Source organism: Loxodonta africana, chromosome 4, assembly GCF_030014295.1.
Source record: "Loxodonta africana isolate mLoxAfr1 chromosome 4, mLoxAfr1.hap2, whole genome shotgun sequence".
NCBI classification, from domain to species: Eukaryota; Metazoa; Chordata; class Mammalia; order Proboscidea; family Elephantidae; genus Loxodonta; species Loxodonta africana.
The window spans coordinates 16,565,785-16,575,303 of NC_087345.1; positions in this window are offsets into that span (position 1 = coordinate 16,565,785).

Genomic DNA, 9,519 nt, shown 5'->3' on the forward strand with positions numbered 1-9,519 from the left:
CAAGGTGTATGAGGCACTTATATAGGGTGCAAGATTTAAGAGGGTGCCAAAAATCTCAGTAATCAAGATAAATAATATTTTAATGCTATATTGAAAAAAAATTAAAATTAATGCAAAAAATTCAAGATAAAATATCAGAATCTTAAATAAAGACAGGGTCAGTATCAGTACCATGGAGTGCTGTATTGGGGTCTAAGGCAAAAGAAAAAACTCAGTAAGACTTCTCCTGTGTGGAGTGATAGAAAAGGGGTAGGGGTGTCTCAGGGAAAAGGGATCTAGTTGCAGGAATGGGGATACGGGGAGTGGAGGGGATGGGAGCCTGTAACAAAGACAGTAGACTTCGAGCCTGATTGTTCTTTATTTTCTTCCTGCCAGGAAGAGAGAATTCCTGGACAGGAAAAGCTTGGAATGCCCTGCCTTTGCAGAGAAAGTCCTGACTGGAGGGAAAGAGTGGTGGGTGCAGGGCCAGGCATTCTTTCTGGCAGCCCTGCCCCTGTGTGAGTCCCATCCCGGGGTGGGGAGGTTGTACAGGGGCCTCATGCTGTCCTCCCTGAGCCCCTCTGCTGTTCTGACCAGTGCTGAGGGCTGGGGACTCAGGGAGGGCCGACGCTCAGGCCTAGCCACCGTGCGCTCAATTGCGGGCTAGAAGGATTTTCAGAGGTCGAGGAGGAGCACTGTCCTCCTGTTGGCTTGGCCCATCACTGGAGTGGAATATTAGCATCATTGCCTCAGACTCCAATATGGCGCTCATGGATATTGATTCTGTCTTTATTTAAAATTATGCTATTTTGTTCATCGTGGATTTTTTTTGCATTAATTTTGATTTTTGTATAAAATTGCATTAAATTAGATCACGCAAGCACAGTCTCTCCAGGTCTGCCCAGGTCCTCTGCTGTCCAGGAGCTCAGGAAGTTCTATCTTGTCACCTCAAGGGAAGGTGTACCTCCCAGTGCCCACCAAGAGATGGCTGAGAAACCCACATCAGTGTTACCATCGCTCAGGTAAGCAAAGGTGCATCTCACCCTTCTCACTCTGTGTGTGACAAGGACTCAGCAGGGAGGAGGCCTGAAAATAGAATAAGAAAGTTAACAAAGTTCAAATTTAAAAAATAAAGGCGTCAATGCTTTGAGTAAGAATAAACAAATTACAGCAGCAGCAATAACAACCAACAAAGCAAAAATTAAACTAAGTTTGTTTATATTATATTCTTTTTTTTTTTTATTTTTATTGTGCTCTAAGTGAAAGTTTACAAATCAAGTTAGTCTCTCACACAAAAACTTATATACACCTTTCTACATACTCCCAATTGCTCTCCCGCAGCGAGACAGCCCGTCCCCCCCTCCCCCCGCCCACACTCTCTCTTTTCGTGTCCGTTTCACCAGCTTCTAACCCCCTCTACCTTCTCATCTCCTCTCCAGGCAGGAGATGCCAACATAGTCTCAAGTGTCCACCTGGTCCAAGAAGCTCACTCCTCACCAGCATCCCTCTCCAACCCATTGTCCAGCCCAATCCCTATCTGAAGAGTTGGCTTCGGGAATGGTTCCTGTCTTGGGCCAACAGGTCTGGGGGCCACGACCACCGGGGTCCTTCTAGTCTCAGTCAGACCATTAAGTCTGGTCTTTTTACGAGAATTTGGGGTCTGCATCCCACTGCTCTCCTGCTCCATCAGGGGTTCTCTGGTGTGTTCCCTATCAGGGCAATCATCAGTTGTAGCTGGTCACCGTCTAGTTCTTCTGGTCTCAGGCTGATGTAGTCTCTGGTTTATGTGCCCCTTTCTGTCTCTTGGGCTCGTAATTAACTTGTGACCTTGGTGTTCTTCATTCTCCTTTGATCCAGGTGGATTGAAGCCAGTTCATGCGTCCTAGATGGCCACTTGCTAGCGTTTAAGACCCCAGACGCCACTCTTCAAAGTGAGATGCAGGATGTTTTCTTTTTTTTGTAATTTTTATTGTGGTTTAAGTGAAAGTTTACAAATCAAGTCAGTCTCTCACACAAAAACTTATATACACTTTGCTACATACTCCCAATTACTCTCCCCCTAATGAGACAGCCCGATCCCTCCCTCCACTCTCTCTTTTTCATGTCCATTTCGCCAGCTTCTAACCTCCTCTACCCTCTCATCTCCCCTCCAGGCAGGAGATACCAACATAGTCTCAAGTGTCCACCTGATCCAAGAAGCTCACTCCACACGAGCATCCCTGTCCATCCCATTGTCCAGTCCAATCCATGTCTAAAAAGTTGGCTTTGGGAATGGTTCCTGTCCTGGGCCAACAGAAGGTCTGGGGGCCATGACCACCAGGGTCCTTCTAGTCTCAGTCAGACTATTAAGTCTGGTCTTTTTATGAGAATTTGGGGTCTGCATCCCACTGCTCTCCTGCTCCCTCAGGGGTTCTCTGTTGTGTTCCCTGTTCATCGGTTGTAGCTGGGCACCATCTAGTTCTTCTGGTCTCAGGATGATGTAGTCTCTGGTTCATGTGGCCCTTTCTGTCTCTTGGGCTCATAATCGCCTTCTGTCCTTGGTGTTCTTCATTCTTCTTTGATCCAGGTGGGTTGAGACCAATTGGTGCATCTTAGATGGCTGCTCGTTAGCATTTAAGACCCCAGACGCCACATTTCAAAGTGGGATGCAGAATGATTTCATAATAGAATTATTTTGCCAATTGACTTAGAAGTCCCCTTAAACCATGTTCCCCAGACCCCCGCCCTTGCTCCGCTGACCTTTGAAGCGTTCATTTTATCCCAGAAACTTCTTTGCTTTTGGTCCAGTCCAATTGAGCTGACCTTCCATGTATTGAGTGTTGTCTTTCCCTTCACCTAAAGCAGTTCTTATCTACTGATTAATCAATAAAAAAAAACCCTCTCCCACCCTCCCTCCCTCCCCCCTTCGTAACCACGAAAGTATGTGTTCTTCTCAGGTTTACTATTTCTCAAGATCTTATAATAGTGGTCTTATACAATATTTGTGCTTTTGCCTCTGACTAATTTCGCTCAGCATAATGCCTTCCAGGTTCCTCCATGTTATGAAATGTTTCAGAGATTCGTCACTGTTCTTTATCGATGCGTAGTATTCCATTGTGTGAATATACCACAATTTATTTGCCCATTCATCCTTTGATGGACACCTTGGTTGCTTCCAACTTTTTGCTATTGTAAACAGAGCTGCAATAAACATGGGTGTGCATATATCTGTTTGTATGAAGGCTCTTGTATCTCTAGGGTATATTCCCAGGAGTGGGATTTCTGGGTTGTATGGTAGTTCTATTTCTAACTGTTTAAGATAACGCCAGATAGATTTCCAAAGTGGTTGTACCATTTTACATTCCCACCAGCAGTGTATGAGAGTTCCAATCTCTCCGCAGCCTCTCCAACATTTATTATTTTGTGTTTTTTGCATTAATGCCAGCCTTGCTGGTGTGAGATGGAATCTCATCGTAGTTTTAATTTGCATTTCTCTAATGGCTAATGATCGAGAGCATTTTCTCATGTATCTGTTGGCTGCCTGAATATCTTCTTTAGTGAAATGTGTGTTCATATCCTTTGCCCACTTCTTGATTGGGTTGTTTGTCTTTTTGTGGTTGAGTTTTGACAGAATCATGTAGATTTTAGAGATCAGGCGCTGGTCGGAGATGTCATAGCTGAAAATTCTTTCCCAATCTGTAGGTGGTCTTTTTACTCTTTTGGTGAAGTCTTTAGATGAGCATAGGTGTTTGATTTTTAGGAGCTCCCAGGTATCTGGTTTCTCTTCATCATTTTTGGTAATGTTTTGTATTCTGTTTATACCTCGTATTAGGGCTCCTAGGGTTGTCCCAATTTTTTCTTCCATGATCTTTATCGTTTTAGTCTTTATGTTTAGGTCTTTGATCCACTTGGAGTTAGTTTTTGTGCATGGTGTGAGGTATGGGTCCTGTTTCATTTTTTTGCAAATGGATATCCAGTTATGCCAGCACCATTTGTTAAAAAGGCTATCTTCTCCCCAATTAATTGACACTGGTCCTTTGTCAAATATCAGCTGCTCATACGTGGATGGATCTATGTCTGGGTTCTCAATTCTGTTCCATTGGTCTATGTGCCTGTTGTTGTACCAGTACCAGGCTGTTTTGACTACTGTGGCTGTATAATAGGTTCTGAAGTCAGGTAAAGTGAGGCCTCCCACTTTCTTCTTCTTTTACAGTAGTGCTTTGCTTATCCGGGGCTTCTTTCCCTTCCCTATGAAATTGGTGATTTGTTTCTCTATCCCCTTAAAATATGACATTGGAATTTGGATCGGAAGTGCGTTAAATGTATAGATGGCTTTTGGTAGAATAGACATTTTTACTATGTTAAGTCTTCCTATCCATGAGCAAGGTGTGTTTTTCCACTTAAGTATGTCCTTTTGAATTTCTTGTAGAGCTTTGTAGTTTTCTTTGTATAGGTCTTTTACGTCCTTGGTAAGATTTATTCCTAAGTATCTTATCTTCTTGGGGGCTACTGTGAATGGTATTGATTTGGTTATTTCCTCTTCGGTGTTCTTTTTGTTGATGTAGAGGAATCCAAGTGATTTTTGTATGTTTATTTTATAACCTGAGACTCTGCCAAACTCTTCTATTAGTTTCAGTAGTTTTCTGGAGGATTCCTTAGGGTTTTCTGTGTATATAATCATGTCATCTGCAAAAAGTGATAACTTTACTTCTTCCTTGCCAATCCGGATACCTTTTATTTCTTTGTCTAGCCTAATTGCCCTGGCTAGGACTTCCAGCACGATGTTGAATAAGAGCGGTGATAAAGGGCATCCTTGTCTGGTTCCCGTTCTCAAGGGAAATGCTTTCAGGTTCTTTCCATTTAGAGTGATATTGGCTGTTGGCTTTGCATAGATGCCCTTTATTATGTTGAGGAATTTTCCTTCAATTCCTATTTTGGTAAGAGTTTTTATCATAAATGGGTGTTGGACTTTGTCAAATGCCTTTTCTGCATCAATTGATAAGATCATGTGGTTTTTGTCTTTTGTTTTATTTATGTGATGGATTACATTAATGGTTTTTCTGATATGAAACCAGCCTTGCATACCTGGTATAAATCCCACTTGATCAGGGTGAATTATTTTTTTGATGTGTTGTTGGATTCTATTGGCTAGAATTTTGTTGAGGATTTTTGCATCAATGTTCATGAGGGATATAGGTCTATAATTTTCTTTTTTTGTAATGTCTTTACCTGGTTTTGGTATCAGGGAGATGGTGGCTTCATATTGGGTAGTATTCTGTCTTTTTCTATGCTTTGGAATACCTTCAGAAGTAGTGGTGTTAACTCTTCTCTGAAAGTTTGATAGAACTCTGCAGTGAAGCCGTCCGGGCCAGGGCTTTTTTTTGTTGGGAGTCTTTTGATTACCGTTTCAATCTCTTTTTTTGTTATGGGTCTATTTAGTTGTTCTACTTCTGAATGTGTTAGTTTAGGTAGGTAGTGTTTTTCCAGGAATTCATCCATTTCTTCTAGGTTTTCAAATTTGTTAGAGTACAATTTTTCATAATAATCTGAAATAATTCTTTTAATTTCATTTGGTTCTGTTGTGATGTGGTCCTTCTCATTTCTTATTCGGGTTATTTGTTTCCTTTCCTGTATTTCTTTAGTCAGTCTAGCCAATGGTTTATCAATTTTGTTAATTTTTTCAAAGAACCAGCTTTTGGCTTTGTTAATTCTTTCAATTGTTTTTCTGTTCTCTAATTCATTTAGTTCAGCTCTAATTTTTATTATTTGTTTTCTTCTGGTGCCTGATGGATTCTTTTGTTGCTCACTTTCTATTTGTTCAAGTTGTCGGGACAGTTCTCTGATTTTGGCTCTTTCTTCTTTTTGTATGTGTACATTTATTGATATAAATTGGCCTCTGAGCACTGCTTTTGCTGTGTCCCAGAGGTTTTGATAGGAAGTATTTTCATTCTCGTTGCTTTCTATGAATTTCCTTATTCCCTCCTTGATGTCTTCTATAACCCAGTCTTTTTTCAGGAGGGTATTGTTCATTTTCCAAGTATTTGATTTCTTTTCCCTAGTTTTTCTGTTATTGATCTCTAGTTTTATTGCCTTGTGGTCTGAGAAGATGCTTTGTAGTATCATGTAGATTTTAGAGATCAGGCCCTGATTGGAAATGTCATAGCTAAAAACTTTTTCCCAGTCTGTAGGTAATCTTTTTACTCTTTTGGTGAAGTCTTTGGATGAGTATAGGTGTTTGATTTTTAGGAGCTCCCAGTTATCTAGTTTTTCTTCTGCATTTTTGGTAATGTTTTACATACTGTTTATGTCATGTATTAGGCCTCCTAGCATTGTCCCTATTTTTTCTTCCATGATCTTTATCATTTTAGATTTTCTATTTAGGTCTTTGATCCATTTTGAGCTTGTTTTTGTGCATGGAGTGAGGTATCAGTCCCGTTTCATTTTTTTTGCAGATGGATATCCAGTTATGCCAGCACCATTTGTTAAAAAGACTGTCTTCTCCCGCATTTAACTGTTTTGGGGCCTTTGTCAAATATCAACTGGTCATATGTGGATAGATTTATGTCTGGAATCTCAGTTCTGTTCCATTGGTCTATGTATCTATTGTTGTACGAGTACAAGGCTGTTTTGACTACTGTGGTGGTATAATAGGTTCTCAAATCAGGTAGAGTAAGGCCTCCCACTTTGTTCATCTTTTTCAGTAATGCTTTACTTACCTGGGGCCTCTTTCCCTTTCATATGAAGTTGGTGATTTGTTTCTCCATCTTATTAAAGAATGTTGTTGGAATTTGCGTCGGAACTGCATTAAATGTATAGATCGCTTTTGGTAGAATAGACATTTTTATAATGTTAAGTCTTCCTACCCAGGAGCAAGGTATGTTTTTCCATTTATGCAGGTCTCTTTTGGTTTCTTGCAGAAGTGTACTGTAGTTTTCTTTGTATAAGTGTTTTACACATCTGGTAAGATTTATTCCTAAGTATTTTATCTTCTTGGGGGCTATTGTAAATGGTATTGATTTGGTGATTTCCTCCTCGATGTTCTTTTCGGTGGTGTAGGGAATCCAACTGATTTTTGTATGTTTATCTTGTATCCCGATACTCTGCTGAACTCTTCTATTAGTTTCAGTAATTTTCTTGAGGATTCCTTAGGGTTTTCTGTGTATAAGATCATGTCATCTGCAAATAGAGATAATTTTACTTCTTCCTTGCCTCTTAGGATGCTCTTTATTTCTTTATCTAGCCTAATTGCTCTGGCTAGGACCTCTAGCACAATGTTGAATAAGAGTGGTGAAAAAGGGTATCCTTGTCTGGTTCCCAATCTCAAGGGGAATGCTTTCAGACTTTCTCCACTTAGGATGATGTTGGCTTTTTGTCTTTGTATAAATGCCCTTTGTTACGTTGAGGAATTTCCTTCTATTCTTATTTTACTGAGAGTTTTTACCATGAATGAGTGTTGAACCGTGTCAAAGGCCTTTTCTGCATCAGTTGATAAAATCATGTGATTCTTGTCTTTTATTTTAATTATATGATGGATTACATTAATTGTTTTTCTAATGTTGAACCATCCCTGCATACCTGGTATGAATCCCACTTGGTCATGGTGAATTATTTTTTTGATATGTTCTTGAATTCTATTGGCTAGAATATTGTTGAGGATTTTTGTGTCTAAGTTCATGAGGGATATAGGTCTGTAATTTTCTTTTTTTGTCGTATCTTTACCTGGCTTTGGAATCAGGGATATGGTGGCTTCATAGATTGAATTTGGGAGTGTTCTGTCCTTTTCTATGCTCTGAAATACCTTTAGTAGTAGTGGTGCTAACTTTTCTCTGAAAGTTTGGTAGAACTCTGCCGTGAAGCCGTCCAGGCCAGGGCTTTTTTTTTTGTTGGCAGTTTTTTGATTACCTTTTCAATCTTTTCTTTTATTATGGGTCTTTTTTTTTTTTTTTTTAATCTCTGTTTGTGTTAGCTTAGGTAGGTAGTGTGTTTCTAGGAATTCATCCATTTCTTCTAGGTTTAGTAATCTGATATGATTCTTTTAATTTCAGTTGGGTCTGTTGTAATACTGCCCAACTCATTTCTTATTCAGGCTATTTGCTTCCTCTCCTGTTTTTCTTTTGTCAGTTTGGCCAAAGGTTTATTAATTTTGTTGATTTTTTCAAAGAACCAGCTTTTGGTCTTGTTAATTCTTTTGGTTCTTTTTCTGTTTTCTTTTTCATTTAGTTCTGTTCTAATTTTTATTATTTGTGTTCTTATGGTACCTGAGGGTTTCTTCTGTTGCTCTGTATTAGTTCAAGTTGTAGGGATAGTTCTTTGATTTTGGCCTTTTCTTTTTGTATGTGTGCATTTATTGATATAAATAGGCCTCTGAGCACCTCTTTTGCTGTGTCCCAAAGGTTCTAACAGGAAGTGTTTTCAGTCTCATTGGATTCTATGAATTTCTTTATTCCATGCTTAATGTCTTCTATAATCCAGTTGTTTTTTTGTTTTTTTTTGGGGGAGGGCAGGGTATTGTTCAGTTTCCAAGTGTTTGATTTTTTTCCCTGCTTTTTCTGTTATTGATTTCCACTTTTATGGCCTTATGGTCAGGGAAGGTGCTTTGTAATATTTCAATGTTTTGGATTCCCCTAAAGCTTGCTTTATGACCTAATATGTGGTCTATTCTAGGGAATGTTCCATGTGCACTGGAAAAGAAAGTATGCTTGGCTGTTGTTTGGTGTAGTGTTCTGTATATGTCTATGAGGTCAAGTTGGTTGATTGTGGCATTTAGGTCCGTGTCTTTATTGAGCTTCTTTCTGGATGTCCTGTCCTTCACCGAAAGTGGTGTGTTGAAGTCTCCTACTATTATTGTGGAGCCGTCTATCTCACTTTTCAATGAGATAGAGTTTGTTTTATGTATCTTGCAGCCCTGTCATTGGGTGCATAGATATTTAATATGGTTTTACAATCTCGGTATATTGTCCCTTTAATCATTATATAGTCTCCTTCCTTATCCTTTCTGATGCATTTAACTTTAAAGCCTATTTTGTCAGAAATTAATATTGCTACTCCTGCTGTTTTTTGATTGTTGTTTGCTTAAAATCTTTTTTTCCATCCTTTGTGTTTTAGTTTTTTTGAGTCTCTAAGTCTTAGGTGTGTCTCTTGTAGGCAGCTTATAGACGAATGGTGTTTTTTAATCCATTCTGCCACTCTCTGTCTCTTTATTGGTGCATTTTGTCCATTTACATTCAGTGTAATTATGGATAGGTATGAATTTAGTGCTGTCCTTTTGATGTCTTTTTTTGTGTATTTTTGACAGTTTCTTTTTCCCGCTTAATTTTATGTGCTGAGTAGATTAGCTTTATATATTGTCCTTTCCTCATATTCGTCGTTGTTGATTTTGTTTCTGCTGAGTCTCTATTTTTTTTCTTCTATTTTATTTTGATGTGTAGGATAGTTTGTCTCCTTTGTCGTTACCGTATTATTTATCCCTATTTTTCTAAATTTAAACCTAACTTCTATTTCTTTGTATCGCCGTGTCTTCCTCTCCATGTGGAAGATTTATGATTGAACTTTTTAGTCCTT